Source organism: Gracilinanus agilis, chromosome 4, assembly GCF_016433145.1.
Source record: "Gracilinanus agilis isolate LMUSP501 chromosome 4, AgileGrace, whole genome shotgun sequence".
NCBI classification, from domain to species: domain Eukaryota; kingdom Metazoa; phylum Chordata; class Mammalia; order Didelphimorphia; family Didelphidae; genus Gracilinanus; species Gracilinanus agilis.
The window spans coordinates 216,396,429-216,418,284 of record NC_058133.1 but is presented as its reverse complement, the minus strand read 5'-3'; positions in this window follow the sequence as shown (position 1 = coordinate 216,418,284).

Sequence of the window (21,856 nt, the reverse complement as noted above, 5' to 3'; positions counted from 1 at the left end):
AATCTAGAGACCCCAAACTTGTGGCTTAGTGAGATCTGATGAACCCCAAGTTTTAGAAATAGCTTGTAGGTTGGAGATCCCAAAGCTTGTGCTTTTTCCCTGTTCCCCTGGGAATCTACCCTGAAGGGAATCTCAGGCTAGCAGTTGCAGACTGAATAATCAACCCTAAGGTAAATGCTAAATACCCTTTTGTCTTGGGTAGTCTTCCCCATTGTATCAGAGCCCTGTCCCAGGAAGACACACCTGGGAAGGGACCATCCTTTAGTATCCATTGTGTAAGCAGCCCCTTCCCTTACACCCTAGCCTCTAGCTATGATTCCTTTCCCAAGCTTGATTGTAAATCCCATCCTTACCAGTATAATGTTAATCATCTTCCCCAGCCCCTGGATCTTCCCAAGTGGTATATAAGTTCCCCAATTTCCTTTGTTCTTGGGAGTTGTCATCTAGCACAGTGTCACTCCCAGGGGGATCAGGGAGCAGAGCAAAGTGGTGTTCAATTCTTAGACTCTGCACAAGGCGCAGCTCTGCAAAAGAGGCCAGGTAGCCCTCATCCCCCTTCCCCTTGATTAAAGAGTGATTTTATGACTATTTAATAGTTCTGTGTTTTTTCTAAGTTAACACTATATAAGTTTTTAAAATTTCTTTAAGAATGGCATTTTTTTAAATTTTTATTTTTTAGAAAAATTTTCCGTGGTTACATGATTCATGTTCTTACTTTCCCCTTCACCTCCCAACCCCTCCCCCAATAGCCAATGCTCATTTCCACTGGTTTTAACATTTGTCATCTATCAAGACCTATTTCCATATTATTGATAGTTGCATTGGTGTGGTCGTTTAGTGTCTACATCCCCAATCATGTCCACCCCATCCCATGTCTTCAAGAGGTTGTTTTTCGTCTGTGTTTCCACTCCTGTAGTTCTTTCTCTGAATGTGGGTAGTGTTTTTTTTTTCCCATAAATCCCTCAGAATTGTCTTGTGTCATTGGATTGCTGCTAGTACAGAAATCCATTACATTCAATTTTACCACAATGTATCAGTCTCTGTACCATGTTCTTCTGGCTCTGCTCCTTTCACTCTGCATCAATTCCTGGAGGTCTTTCCAGTTCACATGGAATTCCTCCAGTTTATTATTACTTTGATCATAGTAGTATTCCATCAATAGCATATACCAGAATTTGTTCAGCCTTTCCCCAATTGAAGGGTATACCCCCATTTTCCAGTTTTTTTTGCCACTACAAAAAGCACAAGAATGGTACAACATTTTATAACTATTTTGAATATTATTTCATTTCCTATTATGGCCTCTTTGATTTTGTAATTGTCATTTAAAATATTATTCATTTTGTGAGTTATACTCTAAAACTTTTCTAGAGCTATATATTTTCTTATTTTATTTACCAATTATCTAGAATTTCCTAAGCAATTCATTACATCATTGGAAAGTAGGGATAGTTTTCTTTTTTACTTTGCCTTTATACAAGGACATTGTTTTTCTGGTGATAAATAACCCTAAAGAATACAAATAAAAGTAGTTTATAACTTGGAAATTATGGATCAATTTAGAATAGGTACATTTTCCAAAGCATGGACAATATTATTTTGCTAATAAGCAATTGGAATTTTGAGATTTCCATCATAGCTTTACTCTTATATAGAAAGAGCCCCCACACAATAATACACTAAAGATATTATTTTCCATATAATTGTCCAAATAATTGGTTCAGCCTACCAAATATCTTTGCTTGTATAGATACTGACTAATCCAAATTGTCATAATCATTCATTTGAACAAAGATTTATTAGGGACATGATGATATAAGATCATACACTTAAATCTGTAGGAAAAGATAGGGAAGACCTAGTTTACCTCCTTGATTTTATAGATGTGGAAATGGAAGGCTCTGATAAGTTACATGTTCAAAGTCACCATGTAGTTTAGTTATCAGACTTGAATACATGCTTTTTGACTTCAAAGTCAGTATAGTTTGCACCATCCAGACTGTATTTGATAAGAATTATACAAATAACTTAGATTTTATCTCACCTATTATGATGAATGCTTCACTTCACTCTGGTTTGTTGATCTGACATGAGTTTTGAAAGAGACACCTACCATTATTATCTTTTTGTAGACTTTTGTAGGTACTTGTTAAGAGAACATCTCATTAATAGAGAAAAGAATGAGATTATTTGAAGGAAAGCAACAGAATGTGAAAAGAAAAAAAGATATTTGCAACTTTATTTTTTTTAATGAGGGCAAATAGGTCAATGAATACATAGAAAAGGAAAATTCCTCAGAAATGGAGTTTTAGAGGTTAAAAAAACTGGCACTTCCTATAACTTTTTCCACAGGCCAGGTAGAAAGTATGCAAAATCCTAATTTTCCTCTGCATTCCTGAGAGTATGTTCAAGTATGAGATATGATTTGATCTTTTATGGCTATGCTTTGATGTAAAGGCATTCATATAAGCCTCTTGATGCATATGCAACACTAGATGAAATTATTTTCAGATCATTCAACCAGTATCCACTAAGAAACATGCAAGGTCTTGAAGTTATGTAAAGAAAAACAGAGTAAGTTATTGAAATTATATTTGGAGAAAGATCAGCAAGAATAAATTTAAGGTTGCAATATGAGGGCTACATGCAGACTTATATTGACTGGGTTTGAAGATAAATAGACCAAAGTTTATAAGGATCAAAGGAGGAAATATATATAATATATTTTTCATACATTAAAGTAACATAAATATCAAAATTTTTTTCTGGAGTTCTCTAAACAAGATTCACTTCAGAGATACATTGATCCTTGTGATTAAATTATTACTCTGTATCTCTCTTCCTTCTTCTTTAAGACTTGTGCTTAATTGAAAACTCAAACTACCAGGTAAACCTGCTTTTAGCTTTCCAATATTGTTTAAGCTGAACTCTGAGTCATAAATGAGAGCAAATTAAAACTGAAACTGATATATATATATATATATATCAACCTGCTCGAGGGATCAGATCATTTTTGTATCTCAGGAAGATGAGTTGTCAATCTTGGGATTCCTCATAACAGGATGAGATATTGCAAGCTATCCTTTTTTAAATCTTAAATATAAGCATTTCTTCATTTGAGATTTTGTAAGCTACATGTTCTTTGTTTATTTGCTTTGCCTCCATTATGAATAAAAATCAATGGAAGACTTTGTCCTTTTTTTCCACAATTATAATATGAATTCATAGACAAGGTCATGTGAATAAGAAAATTGAAAATTAGTCTATTTCACAAACTTAGTTAAACCAAACTGAAAAGACAAAAATTATACATCAGTTGTAGGTTACCTGCAACTAAATATATAGGAGAATACATAACCTTGATGAAGCAAAAATTCTTTATGAATTAATACTAGAGAACTTTAAAACTTCAATTATTCCCTTAGTATTTTTTTTTGAACTTAAATTAGGAATTTGTTTTAGGGCTAGGCTCTTTATAATTTAACATGGAATTTCTAGTCCATGTTCAAATTGGTATTTTTAAAAATATTCTGTAGTTCAGGATTTGATTTCTCTGGATAATCAATGTTGTATTTCTCAGGGGTGTCATAGATGTCTTGGACTGTATAGCTCCTTTCAATGTATCCAAAGTTGTCTGATCAAAGGTGAATTTTGATTATTGCCCATGTAGCATGAATGTTGCAAGTTTCTGATTCATTTTGAGCCTGATGAACACAATTGTTGGTTTTCCCTTGGTTAGAGTTCCAATAGACTAATAATGATAACCAGCTCTTATAAGCCTATTTGATGGCTTTGTAGGTTCAAAGCAAGTTTCTTTAATTTGCTTGTGCTAGATATTCAGTTGTAGTCCTTAGAGCTGTCTTTGGATTAAACATGTGAACCCACTTCATAGTTTGTACTACACAGTTATTTCTCACTCCTATTCTTTTTCCTGCATCAGTTTCAGTTCAGGTAGGAATTGTGTCCATAAGCACTCCTTGTGACAGAACAGAGCTACAGGTTGCAAATCACTTCTTAATTCATCAATTTTATGCAGCCCAACTCAGAGTTCAGAACAAAATAAACACTGATTGCTTTTGTTCTTTCTCCTTGCAAGACATATAGACAAAGGTTCAGGAAAAGGTTAAACAAAAAGAAAACTGTTGACCAATCTCTCTAATGAATATTGATGCAAAAATTATAAATAAAATTTCAGTAAGGAGATTACAACATTGTATCACATAAATCATACACCATGATCAGGTGGGTTTTTTCCCAGGAAGAAAGGGATGGTTCAATTCAGAAACAATTATTGTTTCAATAAATACAAAAAAAGCATTTGACAGAATAAAAACACCATTCTTTATTTTAAAAATTGAAATAAATGGAAACTTCTTCAAGGTAATGAATGGCATCTATCTAAAACCCTCAGGAAGTCTTAACAGTAAGGTGGATGAACTAAAATCTTTCCCAATAAGATCACGGATAAAGCAAGGATGCCCATTATGATTACTATTATTTAATATTATAATAGAAATTCTTGCCATAGGAATAAGAAATTAAAAAAGGAATTGAAGTAATTAAAAAAGGCAATGTAGAAACAAAGTTATCACTCTTTGCAGATGATATGATGGTATGACTAGGGAATCCTAGGGAATCAGCCAAAAAACTTATAGAAATAGTCAAAAACTTTAGGAAATTTGCAGTATGCAAAGTAACTCCACATAAATCATTACCATTTCTATTTATCACCAACAAAATTCAAAATCAAGAGACAGAAAAGGAAATTCCATTCAAATAACTCTAGGCACCATAACATATCTGGAGGAATAATTACTAAAAAAACCCCAACAACTATATATACACAGTTACAAAATATTCTTCACTCTAATAAACTCAGATCTAAACAACTGGAAAAAAAACATTAATTGCTCATTAAGAGTCTGAGCCAATATAGTAAAAATGACAATTCTCTCTATATATTAATTTACTTATTCAGTACCATAAAAAATCAAACTACCCAAAATTATTTCTTAGATCTAGAAAAAAATAACAACAAAGTTCATCTGGAAGAACAAAATACCAAGAACATGAAGAGAATTTATAAAAAAAAATATCAAGAAATAAATCCTGGGTGCACCAGATCTCAAGCTGTATTATAAAGTAGTACTCATCAAAAACAATCTAGTACTGGCTAACAAACAGAGTAGTTGATCAATGGATTATATTAGGTAATCAACACATGGCAGTTAATGGCCATAGAGTGTTTGATAAACTCAAATATATTAGTTTTGGAGTAAAGAACTCACTATTTGACAAAAAAATTCTAGGAAAACTAGAAAACTGAGTGGCAGAAATTCAGTATGGGCAAACATCTCATTCCACATACCAGGATAAAGTAAAGTGGATATTGGATCAAGAAATAAAGGGTGACAGCACAAACAAATCAGGGTAACATGGAAAAGTTTGCCTGTCAATAGTCATGGATGAGGGAAGAATATATGACCAAACAAGGTATAGAAAACATTATGAAAAATGTATTAGACAGTTTAGATCATCATTTTTAAGATTGCTACTTTAAGTCAGCATGTGGATGATATGCTCTTAGCCAAACCAGAGACTTGCCAGGAATATAGACATCTCCTCTTAGATATGCACAAGAAAGGTCACAAGGTGTCTAGATCAAAGGTGCTGAAATATCATCAAAAAGTGGAATATTTAGGCTTTATTTTAGTTGCTGGAACACACTCTATTTTTTTCGAATTCATTGAAGTTACTCAGTAATTCTCTACTCCATCCTCTAAGTCATTAAATTTAAAAAGCTCTTGTACAAATAAAAGCAATACAACCAAGATTAGAAGGAAAAAACAAATTCGGGAAAAAAAAATATAGCAAGCATCTCTGACAAAAGCCACATTTGTCAAATATACAGAGAACTGAGTCAAATTGATAAGAATAATTCCTGAATACAAAAAATATGAATAGGTAATTTTCAGAGGAAGAAATTAAAACTAGCCATAATTATATGAAAAAATGCTCAAAATCACTATTTATTAGAAAAATGCAAATTAAAATGTCAGCTATCTACTACCAGATTGGCTAATATGTCCAAAAGGAAGATGATTAATGTTGGAGAGGATATGGGAAAGTTATGCACTAATTCCCTCTAAGTGAAACTGTGAACTGATATAACCATTTTGGAGATCAATAAGGAACCAGGCTTAAAGGGCTACAAATGAATGTACATCCTTTGACTCTGCTACTGGGTCTATATACCAAAAAGATCAGAAACAAGGGAAAAATATCTACCTGTACAAAATATGTTTAGCTCCTGTTTCTATAGTGGCAAAGAATTGGAAACTGAGGGGTTGTGCATTACTTTAGGAATGGATGAAAAAAAATGTGGTGTATTGTTGTAATGGAATACCATGCCACTTTAGGAAGTGATAAACAGGATGAATTCAGAAAAAAAAAAACCTGGAAAGACATATATGAACTATTGCACAGTGAATTGAGCAGAATCAGGAGAATACTGTAGACATATGCAAAAATCAGATGTGAAGGTCTAAACTATTATCAGCAAAGCAAGTCACCAATTATGAGATACATGATGAAAATGCTTTTCACAGGAAAAGAAGAAACCATGGGAATCAATACAGATCAAACCATTGTAGGGATTAAAATTAATGGTTTGACTAAAATAAATGAAAATTATAAATAATAATCATGGTCACCGATTCAAAGTATTAATGCTTAAAGTGAAAATTACTTTAACAGCTTTTATTTACAAAATGTTTAGAAAGAGTGAAAGCAGAGAAATAAAAAGGGTAGATAAGACATTAGCCTAACTAAATATTGCTCCAGTGCTAAACTCAGACAGGACTTGTTGACCATCAACTGGAATTAAGCTCTCCAGAAGAAAGGAAGGGAAAGCTCCTTTCAAGAGGCATATCAAATTCCTTCCAAGACCAAGTTCCTTCCAGATCAAGAAGATGACTCAAGCTGAAGGTGACTCCTGAGACCTACTTTCTTCCTTGAACTGATCTTCTTCTTGAAGCTGACTTCCTTCTTGAAGTGGAACTCTGCTTTTTTTTTTTTAAACCCTTTGTACTTCGGTGTATTGTCTCATAGGCGGAAGATTGGTAAGGGTGGGCAATGGGGGTCAAGTGACTTGCCCAGGGTCACACAGCTGGGAAGTGGCTGAGGCTGGGTTTGAACCTAGGACCTCCTGTCTCTAGGCCTGACTCTCACTCCACTGAGCTACCCAGCTGCCCCCTGGAACTCCTCTTGAAGCTGACCTTCTACAGCCCCAGACATTCAGGACCTTTTATAGTGGTTTCATGTCCCTTCCCTTCTTTAGAAGGGCCAATCATAGTTTCCAAATTGCCAAGTACTGCCCAGGGGGGCAGTGTCTGTGGGATCCACTTCTCATCTTCTGGAGATGTGAATTCTCATTTAAAGGGTTCATAGTTTCCAGGCTGTTGGAGTTTCTGAGAGTAGGAATTCACTAAGTGGTTTTTGAGCTCCTCCACCTAATGTTAAGTAGGGTGTTCAAGCTTTTGTTGATTCCATCAAAAGGTAGACAAAGGAGAGTTAATTCTGTTTTCACAATCTGGTGAGGTACTAAATAGGGGTACTTAAGTTATTGTTAGCCAAGCATTAACTCCAAATAGACAAAGGGAATAAAAGATTCCCTTTCACAAATGTAAACTGAAAATAGACAAAGAGACCAAGAATTTCCTTTCAAATCATGCCATTTTCCACTATATTTCCTTCATGAGATTTCTGGTGTATTTGTGATATGTGTCTTCTCCCATGATTTGAGCAATATGGAAATAGCTATTATATGAAAGTACGGGTATAACCTATATTAGTGCCTTTGGGAAAAGAGGAAGGGTAAGGAGGAAAAATATCTGAATTTCAAACTGTCAAAATTGTCAAAAAATATAGCAAAAAAATTCTTATTAGATGTGTGACCCCTCCTTGCTTTGGATCATAGGTACAAGTTAGTTCAACAGCTAGTCATGATTTTCTGCCTTAATCTAAATAAAATCTGAAATGTAATACTTTGGGTCAGAGTGACACAGCTAATAGATTATATTTTACGAACTAATTGAAAACCTGTTTCTTTTTGGAATTATTGATCACTCCTCAGACTAGTGTTCTTCAATGATCTTAGCTTGAGTGGTTGTGGGAAGATATAGGCCGCACTGCTTACCTCTATTCTACCACTTAGAATGATTATTAGATTGATTTTCAGAATCAAGAAGTATTATTTTTTAATTTCTTTTTTAAACATTTATTAATATTCGTTTTTAACATGGTTACATGATTCATGCTCCTACTTTCCCCTTCACACCCTGCACACCCCCCCCCCCATGGCTGATGCACATTTCCACTGGTTTTATCATGTGTCCTTGATCAAGACCTATTTCCAAATTGTTGATAGTTGCACTGGTGTGACATTTTCATATCCTCCCCTATTTCTACCCCTTCTTCTTAACCTATTTCCTTTTAAACCAGTGGTTTGCTTTAAGCTGGTATCCCTTATCCCCTCCCTTGATTAACTTCCCTTTCTACCCCCTCCCTTATTATTCTCCTCTTTTTATTTTTAAAGGCCTAATAAATTCCCTCCCCATTCTTCTCCCCTCCCTTTTTTGACCTTCCCACTCCCCTGCTCTCCTAGGTTTATCCCTTCTGACTTTCTCAGAAGGGTTAGATAAGATTTTTATGTCCCAATGGATAGTATAGCTACTCTTCCCTCTTCGGTTTGATTACACTGAGAGTAAGGTTTAAATATCACCTCTTAATGCTCTCTTCCTCTCCTTCTTATAATAGTATTTGTCCCCTCCCCTTCCCATGCCCTTTTGTTTGTAATAGGATATCCTATTTTTCTTATTCTCACCCCCTATATCATCTTAGACCATTTAGTATTCTACCCTCTCCCTATGAATTATTCTTCTGATCACTATAATAGTGAATACTATAATATTGAATAGAGTTCACTACAGAGAATTATATATAGAATTTCTCCACATAGGAATACAGATAATTAGATCTTACTGAGGCCCTTAAAAAGGCAAATATAAAAATTAGTAGATTTATTTCTTTCCCCTCTGTTTCTTATTTACCTTTTCATGTTTCTCTTGATTTTTGTGGTTGGATATCAAACTTTCCATTTAGTCCTGGTCTTTTCTGTGCAAATACTTGGAAATCTTCAATTTTCTTGAATGCCCATACTTTCCCCTGGAAGTATATGGTCAATTTTGATGGATAGTTGATTCATGTTTGAAGGCCCAGCTCTCTTGCCTTTCTGAATATCATATTCCAAGCCTTGCGGTCTTTTAGCATGGAGGCTGCCAGATCCTCTGTGATCCTCATTGGTGCTCCTTGATATTTGAATTTTTTTCTTTCTGGCTTCTTGTAAGATTTTTTTCTTTTACTTGGAAGCTCTTGAATTTAGCTATTATATTCCTGGGGGTTGTCTTTTCTGGGTCTAGTGTAGAGGGTGATCTATGGATTCTTTCAATGTATATATTGCCCTCTTATAGAACTTCAGGGCAATTTTGCTGAATAATTTCTTTCAGTATGGAGTCCAAATTTCTATTAATTTCTGCTTTTTAAGTGAGACCAATGATTCTCAAATTGTCTCTTCTAGACCAGTTTTCTTGGTCTTTCACTTTCTCATTGAGATATTTCATGTTTCCTTCTATTTTTCAGTCTTTTGACTTTGTTTTATTTGTTCTTGCTGTCTTGAGAGATCATTATCTTCTAATTGCTCAATTCTAGCCTTTAGGGACTGGTTTTTCTTTTCAATCTGGTCATTTCTGGTGTTCAATTTGCTTATCAGTTCATTTGATTTCTGAGCCTCGCTTTCCAATTGCAAAATTCTGCCTTTTAAACTGTTATTTTCTTGCCTGATTTCCTTTTGAGCTATTTCCCATTTCTCTAGCCAAATCTTTTCCAACTTTCTTGTCATCTCTGATTTGAACTCTTCAAGAGCTTGTGACAAATTTTCATTATTTTGGGAGGGTCCAGATATGATTGCTTGTTTGTTCTCCTCTTCTGTTTGCTCGGTTGTCTGGATCTTCTCTTTGTAAAAGTTGTCGAGTGTTAAAGATTTCTTCTTCTTTTTGCTAATCTTTCTCTTTTGGCCTTCCTGATTCTGGGTTGCCATTGTTAGCCCAGCCTGTTCTCAGCTTTATCCTCATGCTCAGGGTCTTTCTGCACTTTTTAGGCTCCTGAGGTCTCAGATCTGGTTGTTCTCAAGGTCAAGCCCGCTGGTGGACCCCCTTGCTTGATCCTCTGCTGGAGGTTCCTTTACAGGTCTCAGGGCGCTGCTTCCACAGTCGTATACCCTTCTGCACTGGTTCCCCACTCAGGGTTTCAGAGCCTTTGAATGAGCCTGTGTCCACCTCCGCCTGTGCCTGGGCTCCATCCTCCCTCAAAGTCCGTGCGTGTTCTTTAGCCTTTTGGGGTACTAAGTATTGCTGCTCTAAGGAACAGGCCCCGGAGCTGCCAATGATTCAATGGGTGCCCCAAACTTGCTCTATTTCTTTTTAGCTGGCTTTGGCATTGTAGGTGGTGTGTGTGTGGGGGGGGGTGGGGGGTTTGTTCTGCCCGCAATTTAGTGAGAGCTGTTTCACCCCTTTATAGCATGGAAATGCCCTGATTCCACGTACCTTCCACACTGCTCCCTGTTGTGGGGTCCCTCCGTTCGTCTGGATTTGTTTTTATGTCCCCTTGAGGAATCCTGTATATTTTGGTTAGGAGAGGTTAAGCGCTGCTTTTTACTCTGCCTCCATTTTAATCCGGAAGTCAAGAAGAATTATTTTTAAAGTATATTTCAAGGAAGAAAAATACTTGAATAATCCCTCAAGAATATTGTGTAATTAGAATCTGTTACCTTAAAAAAAGCTAGACAGGATATAAATTCTGTGGAGTTCTGTCTCTTGCTCTCTTGTCTTCCTGTTGCAGCTTTGATGGAGCAGGTAGAAAAACTTAGTCTTGTGGTTCTATTTTGTTAGATAATAAACTCTTTAAAATATAATACTTGAAGTATTGGACATTAATTTGAATCCTACAATATGTGTATACATATATCACTAAATTTATTATGTTAAGCATATGGGTAAGAAATATAAGAAAGTATGATAGTATTTGATTTGAAGTTACATTAAGAAAAGAGAACACATGCTGTAGGTTAGAAGGAGATTTTGGTGAAGGCATTAAAGATATATTGTAGCAACAGGGCAAGTGGCATGGTGGATGAATTCTGTACATAAAAAAGTAAAATTTCAATTATTAGATGCCAGTTTCTCAGGGATGGAATTATGAGATCTGATCTGAGAATGGGGAGGGCCAAAATGAATTTAATATGATTTAGAGATTATTGCCAGGAAGAAATTGGACATCATCTATTCTACTGTTATTATGTTTATATATATATATACATATATATATATATGTCTTTCTCAATATTATTACATAGAATATAATAATAGAACCACAATGATAGTATATGCTATATTTAAATGCCTTATATACTATTATTTTCCTTATAATATATATGATTTATTTAATTATATGTAGTAGATATACTTCTTTGTCTACTTGCCTATAATACTACCAATAAGAGTTTTCAGGACTGAGATATCACATTATTTGAAGGAAAATAGAAATGTAGCTCCTGAATATCAATTAAATCTGCAAAAGTTCTCATCTTTTTCTTTTTTTGTGTAGCAAGTGAAGTATAAAAACGATGCCATCTCAGAGTACCTGTAATATGATTAATGTTTGTCATCCTTACTTTTCCATTTTAATTCCTGACTTTTGAATTTGTTAAAGGGAATGAAATGGGACATAGGAGAGAAAATTATAGAACTGTTATAAGATGATATTATTTTGAATACGGGTCAAAATGAGACTTTACAAAATGGCATAGTATCCCTTTAATGGGTTCATGGTAGTGAAATAGCATTAAGAAGTTCTAGATGATTCCATTGGGAAAATTAGGGCCAGACATTTGAATTCTCCAGGAAAAGGACTACTCTTTGTTTTTCTGTAGGTAGAATTAGTGTGTATCAATCTTTCACCAACAGACCTGAAACAGAAAGTACAAAGAAAAAAAAAACACAGCTGAAAAGAGGAATTCCACATCTGTCATTTTTTTCTTTACTACAGATTCTTTCTTTTGCATATGTGGAAGTTATTATTTCTTCATAGTTTTTATCATTCCCTCCCACCCTGTACTCACATATTAATTCTCTTTGACCGTTCTTGGCTTCTCTGAAATTTGTCTTCTTGAAGATGATGTCTCAAGCACAGATTATCTGTGGTATAGTTGAGTTGCCTACCTTTGCATCCCTCCTGTTCAGAGATTAGTTGATGGCCTTAAAGTATCCAATTCCCTTAAATGATTTCAGTGTCAATAAAAGGAAATTCAAAAAGAAAGGAAATGAATACATTCAGGAGAGAATCTTAGAGACAACAACCAAAAAAAGAAAGGAATAAAAAAAAGTAATTTTAATGTTTCTCTGAGCTGATCAACCAATTAAATGTTAATGTGAAAGTAGTTAGATTTTGAGATGTTTTGCTGAAGAGAATGGCTATTTAATCTATTTATCCTCCATTTTTAGTGGATGGAGCCATTCTTTTCCAAATTCTCATTTCATGTGTGATTTTCTTGTGACTTCCCTCCACTTCACTCCATGAGTGTAGGTTGTATGGAGAGTGTAAGGGGTGAAAAAGGGATTCTATGGGTTCAGTATATTAAAAGGTGGTCACCAGGGGAAATTTCCCCAATTAAGGAATAATCTCAAGTCAAAATTGGCCTTTATGTTGATTTATTTACAATTAGGAAGGTTGAAGGTAGGGAAATTGAGAGAGAGAAACTCTGGCCCGAGGCCCGGACCAGGTAAGGATTTAGAGGCCCAGAAGTTGGGGCATAAAGCTTAATTAAACAAGGCTTCCAGCCACAAGGCCCTTTACAATTAGAGAGGCAAGAGAGGCCTCCCTGAGGGTAAAGCCTCCATAAATGCCAAGGGAGGAGAAGAGAGTCAGCCTAACTTACCCACGTAGAACAGTCTAGGTCACAAACCAGCAAAGCTCCCTCAGGACCCCTTCACTGCACCAGTTGCAGCTTCCCTCCTCACCTCTTTGAAAGGCGCCACATATATGTCACTTCCAGTGCCTTCCCTTAGCCTGCATGTCCAATTACAATAGAAGCTTTCTCATAGAAAGTGTAGGGGGCGGTGCCTCAATTCTGATTGGTTACTCACTCTAGCACACTTGGGTTAGGACCTCCCAGAATTGGAAGGTGCTCTCACCTTTGTATAGACTTAATTTAATTATCAAGGAGTAATTTCCTTAAACCTCACAGAAATGGAACTACTTATAGTATTAGGTTAATTTATTCTCTTCCTTTTGACACAACCAAAAAGTACAGATTGCTATGTTTTATTAACATTTAGGTCTTTCCCCTTTTCTTTTACCTCTTTTGTGTACTACCTTATTTTAGAACTACTTAGTGATAAGATTATGTACAGTACATACCTTTGGGAAAGGTGGTAAATTGCTTTTAAGAATGGCTTGACTAATTCACAATTTTACCAGCTACTTTTGAGTTCTTGATTTCCCACAGACTCTCCAATGATTATCTTTTTTTTTTTTAATTTTAGGTAATATTTGTTAATCTGTTTGTTATGGAGTATAATATTGGTTTTAATTTTCATTTCCCTTGTTAATAATAATAATTTTATGTCAAAAGTATCTGATGAAAGCCTCAATTTATAGTATATAGAGAACTGAATCTGATCTTCAAAAATTTATGTCATTCTCAAATTGATAAATGGTCAAAAGTTATGAACAGGTAGTTTTCAGATGAAGAAATCAAAGTTACCTCTAAACATAGCCGTAATCTCTTTTACTTCTTTTAAATATGTACAATTTTTATCTTTTATCATGTGCATTTTTGAATGAAATGTTCCCTTGATATCTCTAATTTTCTTGAAGAGATGTCTTCCTCATTAACTGTTCTCTCTTATTTCTTTGCATTTCTCATTTAAGAAAACCTTCTTATCCTTCTTTGTACTCTGAAATTCTGAATTAAATTGGATATTTTTTTCTCCTTTACATTTCACTTTCCTTCTTTCCTCAGCTATTTGTAAAGCCTCATTAGAAAGGCAGTTTGGTTTCTTGCTCTTCATTTTATTTTGTTTTTTGTTGTTGCTGTTGCACCCTGTACAATAAAATAAGACTCTGTCCATAAGTATGCAGACATGCTATCTGCCGGATTTAATTTCTTAAATCTATTATCATTTCTACTTCACATTAATAAGGAAAGTAATTTACAACATACCTATAAGATCTGATGAATTTTTTCTACTTTCTTAAATTTATATCTGAATTTTGCAATGAGCAGCTCGTGATTTGTGTCATAGTCAGCAAAAAGTCTTATTTTGACTTACTGTACTTCTACACTCATCACTGTAAAGTATATAATCAAGCAGATTTTATATTGACCTTCTGGAAATGTCAAATCTTTTAGAAGGTAAGAAAATAATGTTTGCTACTACCAGCAAACTATTTTTTCAAAATGCTATTAGTCTCTGCTCTAATCATTTTGTTTTCTGAGGCCAAACTTGCCTGTTATTCGAATTAATTTTTGATTTTCTAATTTAGCATTCCAATTCCCTGGGATGAATGTGACATCTTTTTCATATTATTTCTAGAAAATTTCGTAAGTCTTCAGATTTTCACAGAATTGGTCAACTTTGGCCTCTTTTGCATTCATAGTTGATGCATAGACATTTATTGTAATAATGAATGATTTGGATTCATCAGGTATCTTTCTGTCATTTTTGAGATTATATCTCAGTTCTGTTTTTCCCACCATTTTATTGACTATCAGAACTACTCCATTTATTCTAAGGAGTTTTTGTCATAATAGTGTATATCCACTCCTTTCCATTTATGTAAGTTCCCTAAGAAGAGGTCAATGTTTAATCTTTTCTTTTCCTTTTCATCACATTGTCAGAGAGAAAACATTAGTATTATTAGGCACCAATAAAAGTCTTCTTTCTGAAAATGAAATTTCACCTGAGATTTGTAGGAATTCAAGGAATTCAGAAAGTAGAGATGAGGAGGGAGAGCATTTCAAGAATTGAGAAGAGACAGTGCTCCATCTTCAATGAAGAACAAAGGTCATTGGATCTTAAAATATATAGAGATGACTAAAAAGTAGGAAGGATTAATGTTATGGAGAGCTTTATATATGAAAGGCTTTTGTGTTTGATAGTTGTTGTGTTAGAGAGCTACTACAGTTTTAAATGAAGTGGATGAAGTGATATGGCTAAGTCCTAATCAAAGTTCCCTATGACAGCCGAATAGAGGACAGACTAGCAAGAGGAGAGATATTGATATTGTAAAACAACATTAATAATAATTTTAAAAACTTAAGATGGATGACCAATGCAATGATCAATCATGATTAGAAGACCAACTAGAAGGTCATTACAGCATTCCAGGAGTGAAGTGATAGGAACCTGTGTCAAAGTGCAGAGGAAAGAAGGAGCTTTTATGAGAAGTGCTGAAAAGGAGGAATCACTAGGACTTCATGACCAATTGGATATAGGGGAGGAGAGAAAAAGCTGTGGTCACTACCTAAGTTGTGACTTAGAAGACAGTAATGCTCAGAATGATAAAAAGGAAATTAGGAAGAAACAGAAAAGTAACCATTTTTAAAAAAGAAGAGAACAGAATCTTAAAACTATATGCTAATAAAATTGACTTTCATTCCTGGGAAAATTATGGAATGGATCATTTTAGAGATGTGAGATAGAGGGCAGCTGGATAGCTCAGTGGATTGAGGACAAAGCCTAGAGATGGGAGGTCCTGGGTTCAAATCTGGCCTCAGGAACTTCCCAGCTGTGTGACCCTGGGCAAGTCACTTGACCCCCATTGCCTACCCTTACCACTCTTATGCCTTGGAGCCAATACACAGTATTGACTCCAAGACGGAAGATAAGGGTTTTATTTTTTAAGAGAGAGAGAGAGACAGAGAGAGACAGAGAGAGAGAGATGTGAGATGAACACTAGAAACCAGGATAGCTTCAAGTAATGGTCATGTCAAATTAACCTTACTTCATTTGTTTGAGAGTTTTCTTCAACTACATCACTAGAAACTAATATCTTTGCAAGTAAGAATTATTTCACTTGTTGTGAGGAAAATCATTTAGTATTAGTTACATATAGTTTATATGGACTTAGTAGGAAGGGCTGGAGCATTCCAAGATGGAATGAAGGAGCAGGAAGTTGCTTGTTCTCTGAGAGAGACTCCAATAGTGGTTGGCACAAACTGTTGCTAGCCCTGGGAGATCTCAGACCTGCATCCTGATTTCCTGGGATCCTTAGTGGTGGTGGCTTTCAACAAGTGGACAAGACCTGTATAGCTGCACCAAGTGGAAGAGAGGTTTGGGATCTGATGGACAGCATCTCAAGCACACTATCTCTACTTGGGTACCTTAGACCACCTTGGCTTTTGGCATCCTGTGATCATCTTTGGATTACCGTGAGAACCCTCAAAGCCACCCTCAGGACCTTTAGCTGTGCTGGTCAATCCTGGCTGGAACCAGGTTTGAAGCAGCCTCCCCAGTGACTCCAGAACTGCTCCTTTGAGCCCAGCCTGGCCTAGGTCAACTAGAGTTAAAGTAGACAAGTCCTCCCTTTTGCCCTGTGATTTGCCCTTTAGGGTTTTAAGTGTAGAATCCCCTATCCCACCTTTATTAGTAAACCATAATTAAAACTGTTAAAACCTTTTACCTTGCCTGCTGGTTCCAAAGACCCTGGCCTAGGGTGAACAGAGTGACAGTTGGGGTTAACTGCCATTCTTGATTCTTGGTCTCCCATTCTGACTGGTCCTGTCTCTCCTTCAACCCAGTGTGTGTATCCACAAACCATTAGGAAGAATTTACATCCCTGGTGCCCCACATTTTTATACACTCTATACTTATATCTCTATTACACATCACTATTCTTGGCACAGAGCAGGTGCATGATAAATACTTGGTGATTAGTTGATTAATTAGGGAAAATTAATGTCTCTAAGTTGATGAATTCAAACCCTACACAACTTGGAATGAAATGAACTTGAAAGAATTTTTTAGTTGATGCAGAGATGAAATAAAGGTGAAATTTCATGTCCAAAATATTTCAAATATATATTTTAAATATTTTGGACACTAAATTTTTGATGTATGACACCCTCTCCAGACATATTTTCTCCCTCTCCACTGGAAATGTTAATTTTTTTCCAAGTGGGATAGCATCTACTGTTCTCAGGTTTTTAAAGATCACTGTTAAGTGTGATCATCTTCATAAAACTATATCATTAGAGACCTTAACTATGTACTTACCCCAAATAATAAGCAAGTAAACCTTGTTAGTTCCTTATTTAAATATTTTACATAAATGACATAGTAAGAACAAGAATTTACCAAGCAATTCCAAAAAATCATGGGGTTCAATCCGGGGTGTATATTTATATGTTGAGACTAGCAGACACATAATTATATTACAATAGTTGCAAGGAATAAAGGTAGTGAAAAGTTGGAGCCAAAGCAACTCAGAGTTCAAGAACTACAAGGCCTCAATGCCATTTTCATTCCTTCAGAAAGTCCTCAGGAACTTTGTTGTAGGGTATGTCATCAGTGATGGATAAATAGTTCTACTGCTCCAGAACCTCCAGAAGGTTCAGTGTGCCACTAAGATAGCTCAAGCAGCTGACTTGGCATTTAATTGTTTCCTCACTTGGCTCAGGTTCTGCTGGGGTTTATGAGGGTGGTTGCTTAATTACTGGACATGGTTACTTCTCAGATGGATCATATAGGCCATTCATACATTGAATAATCACTGTCAGACTGTTAAAGCTATTTCTGGGCTCTTCAGAGGGCATTGCATATTTTTGCAAGAATGAATCTGCTAAAGGAGACTTCTGGGTTAAGATGGTGGCAGAGTAGAGGCAGGGCAACTTTCTCTCCTTACCAACAGATATAGAGTACATACAAAGGACAAGAAAACAAAATCCAGATGAAAGAAGGGACCCCACAATAGGGTGCAGAATCAAAGGTACATGGGATTTGGGCACTTCTGCACTATAAGGGAGGGAAATAGCTCCCATAAAAACTAAGCAGATCAACCCTCCCCCACCACACCGACAGTACCAGAGTCAGAGGCTGAGCTCCAGAGATAGAGTGAGTGGGGGCACAAAATTTAGCCCCTAGGCACCTAGCAGGCACTATCAGGAATTTGCCCCTGAGAGCAGCAAGAACTGAGGTCCCAGGTGACTGGAAAACTAAGACCTTGGATGCAGGAATGGGGCTGAGAGAGGCAGCAGCAGTGCCCAGCACACTCAGACTCAGGGGAAAATCTCAGGTAGAGGAGCAAATGTGGGCTTGACCCTGAAAACAGCTAGACCAGAGACCCCAGGAGGCTGGGAAACTAAGACCTTGGACACCAGAATGGGGCTGAGAGAGGCAGCAGCAGTGCCCAGCACTCTCAGACTCAGGGGAAAATCTCAGGTGGAGGAGCAAGCATGGGCCAAGTCCCAAGCTCTGGGCAGCTGGCTAGAAACATGGTGGCTTGACACTGAAAACAGCTAGACCAGAAACCCCAGGAGGGTCCCCAGAGAAGCCAAGTGACTCACAAAGTAGCCTCAGGCAAAAAACTTATCCCTAAATCCATACAAAGAGAATCAGATTGCCTTACTCAGCCTTCTGGCAGATAAAACATAATGATGCCAATCAAGGCCAATCAAGAAATAAACAAGAAGACCAAGAAAAAAATATCAAACACTTGATAACTTCTCCACAGGAAAAAAAAACAGAAAACAGGGGAGGACAAACAATTAAAGACATCCAAACCTTCCCAAAAAATGAAAATGGGTATCAAGATCTTGAAGAGTTAAAATCTGAGATTATGAGAAAGATGGAAGAGATCTGGCAAGAAAATAACAGTTTAAAAGGCAGAATTTCTCAATTAGAAAGTGAGGCTCAGAAATCAAATGAATTGATAAGCAAACTAAAGACCAGAAATGACCAGCTGGAAGAGTTGAAGAACCAGATAGACCAGATTGAAAAGTAAAACGAGTTTCTAAAGGCTAGAATTCAGCAATTAGAAGCCAATGATCTCTCAAGACGGGAAGGACATATAAAGTCAAGTCAAAAGACTGATAAAATAGAAGGAAATATGAAATACTTCACTGAGAAATTGACAATTTGAGAATCATTGGTATTCCTGAAAAAACAGAAATTAATAGAAATTTGGATCCCATACTATAAGAAATTATTCAGCAAAACTGCCATGAAGTTCTACAAGAAGGCAATATAGACATTGAAAGGATCCATAGATCACCCTCTACACTAAACCCTAAAAAGGTAACACCCTGAAATATAATAGCCAAATTCAAGAGCTTCCAAGTAAAATAAAAATATTACAAGAAGCCAGAAAGAGACAATTTAGATGTCAAGGGGCACAAATCAGGATCACACAGGACCTGGCAGCATTCACACGAAAAGACCGCAAGGCTTGGAATATGATATTCAGAAAGGCAAGAGAACTGGGTCTACAACCAAGGATCACCTACCCATCAAAACTGACTATATACTTCCAGGGGAAAGTATAGGCATTCAACAAGATAGAAGATTTCCACGTATTTGTACAGAAAAGACCAGGACGAAATGGAAAGTTTGATATCCAAACACAAAAACCAAGAGAAACATGAAAAGGTAAATAATAAACAGAAGGGAAAGTAAGAAAATTCTTATTCTTAAATTTACCCCTTTAAGGGCCTTCATAAAATCAAATTATTTGTATTCCTATATCAAGAAATGTCATGTGTAATTAAAAAAAACTGTATTCACTATTATAGTAATTAGAAGAATTATTCATAGGGAGAGGTTGGAGCACTAAATGGTCTAAGATGAGATGGGGCAGGGAAAAAAGAGGGAGGGTGAATAGTAGATGGCATCAAGAGAAACTTGAATGAATAAGAAAAATATGATATTCTATACCACCCAATGAGAGCATGGGAAGGGGGGAATCAATACTATTAGAAAAAAGAGAGGAAGAGAGCATTAAGAGGTAATATTTAAACCTTACCCTCAGTGGAATTAACCCTTAGAGGGAAGAATAGCTATATCCATTGGGATATAGAACTCTATCCAACCCTATTGAGAAAGTCAGAAGAGATCAACCAAGGGGAGCAGGAGAGTGGGGAGGTCAAAAAACGGAGGGGAGAATAATGGGGAAGGAGGGAATTCTTTAGGTCTTAAAAATAAAAAGAGGGAAATAATAAAGGAGGGGTGGAAAGGGAAGTTAATCAAGGGAGGGGACAAGGGGGACTGGTATAAAACAAATCACTAGTTTAAAAGGAAATAGCATAAGAAGGAGGAGTAGAACTAGGAGATGATATCAAAATGTTGAGGAATATACAACTGTTAATTATAACTCGGAATGTGAATGGGATGAACTCGCCCATAAAATGTAAGCAAATAGCAGAGTGGATTAGAAACCAAAAGCCTACCATATGTTGTCTACAAGAAAGACATATGAGGCGGGTGGACATACACAGATTTAAGGTAAAGGGCTGCAGCAAAATCTTTTAGGCTTCAAATGAGAAAAAGAAGGCAGGAGTGGCAATCATGATCTCTGACAGAGCCAAAGTAAAATAGATTTGGTTAAAAGAGATAGGGAAGGTAATTACATACTGATAAAAGGCAGTATAGACAATGAGGAAATAACAGTGCTCAACGTCTATGCACCAAATGGTATAGCATCCAAATTCCTAAAGGAGAAACTGGCAGAGATCAAGAAGGAAATAGATAGTAAAACCATACTAGTGGGAGATCTAAATATTCCTCTTTCATATTTAGATAAATCAAACCAAAAAATAAATAAGAAAGAGATAAGAGAGTTAAATGAAATCCTAGAAAATTAGATTTAAGAGATATGTGGAGAAAAATAAATAGGGACAAAAAGGAATACACCTTCCTTTCAGCTTCACATAGTACATTCACAAAGACTGACCATGTAATAGGCATAGAAACATTGCAAACAAATGCAAAAGAGCAGAAATAATAAATGTAACCTTCTCAGTTGATAATGCAATAAAAATAATAATTAGTATGGGCACATGGACAGGCAAATCAAAACTAATTGGAAATTAAATAATATGATTCTCCTAAAGCAGTTAGTTAAAAAAGGAATCATAGAAACAATCAATAATTTCATTGAAGACAATGACAATGATGAGACATCCTACCAAACTCAGTGGGATGCAGCTAAGGCAGTACTCAGGGGGAAATTTATATCCTTGAATGCATATTTTAACAAATTAGAGAGGGCAAAGATTAATGAACTGGGCATGCAAATTAAAAAACTAGAAAGCAAGGAAATTAAAAATCCCCAGATGGACGCCAAATTGGAGATTATAAAAAATAAAGTGAATTCAACAAAATTGAAAGTAAAAAACCTATTAAATTAATAAAAAGGACTAGAAGCTGGTAATTTAAAATGAAACGATAAAATAGACAAAGTACTGGTCAATCTAATGTAAGAAAAGGAAAGAATAAAACCAAATCATCAGTATTAAAGATGAAAAGGGAGACCTCACCTCTAATAAAGATGAAATCAAGGCAATCATTAAAAACTATTTTGGCTCTTCCGGGTTAAGATGGCGGCAGAGTAAGAAGCAGCTCTTAACCTCTCCTGACCTAAACATACAAAACTCCTCAAGGGGACATAAAAACAAGTCCAGACGAACGGAAGAACCCCACAACAGGGCACAGCGTGGAAGGTAAGTGGAATCGAGACATTTCCA